Genomic DNA, 345 nt, shown 5'->3' with positions numbered 1-345 from the left:
TCCTGCTAGAATGAGACTGAAAAGCGCGTATGCTTTGTAAGCGCTAGGCCGCGGGTTCAATCCCCGCCCGGGACGGATTTCATCCCAAACAGATAAGGCACGTTCTCGGAACGACTGCTTTCTCCTATCCTGTCCTCGTTCCTTCGGTTTCGGAACGATAAGACCTTCGTTGTTACAGTTCCCTCTATCAAACCTCTATGGGATGAGCATGCTACTACACAGACCACACGAGTCTAAGTAAAAAAAAATCATTACATCTTGCAAAAATGTTTGGAGGTGCGGGGCATCGATCCCCGTACCTCTCGCATGCTAAGCGAGCGCTCTACCATCTGAGCTACACCCCCT

General features: G+C 50.1%; 1 non-coding gene across 1 annotated transcript; it reads right to left on the bottom strand.

Annotated features, from left to right (window-relative positions):
- Window positions 1-271: 271 nt before the first annotated feature.
- Window positions 272-344, bottom strand: Trnaa-agc. Its single transcript has one exon. It is a non-coding gene; the product is annotated as a tRNA-Ala (tRNA).
- Between the last annotated feature and the right edge of the window lies 1 nt (window position 345).

The sequence above is a fragment of the Diaphorina citri genome, unplaced genomic scaffold, assembly GCF_000475195.1.
Source record: "Diaphorina citri unplaced genomic scaffold, Diaci psyllid genome assembly version 1.1 scaffold7349, whole genome shotgun sequence".
In the NCBI taxonomy this organism is placed as follows: Eukaryota; Metazoa; Arthropoda; class Insecta; order Hemiptera; family Psyllidae; genus Diaphorina; species Diaphorina citri.
Note: the sequence above shows the minus strand (reverse complement) of the source record. Positions and strands in the feature narration are given on the sequence as shown.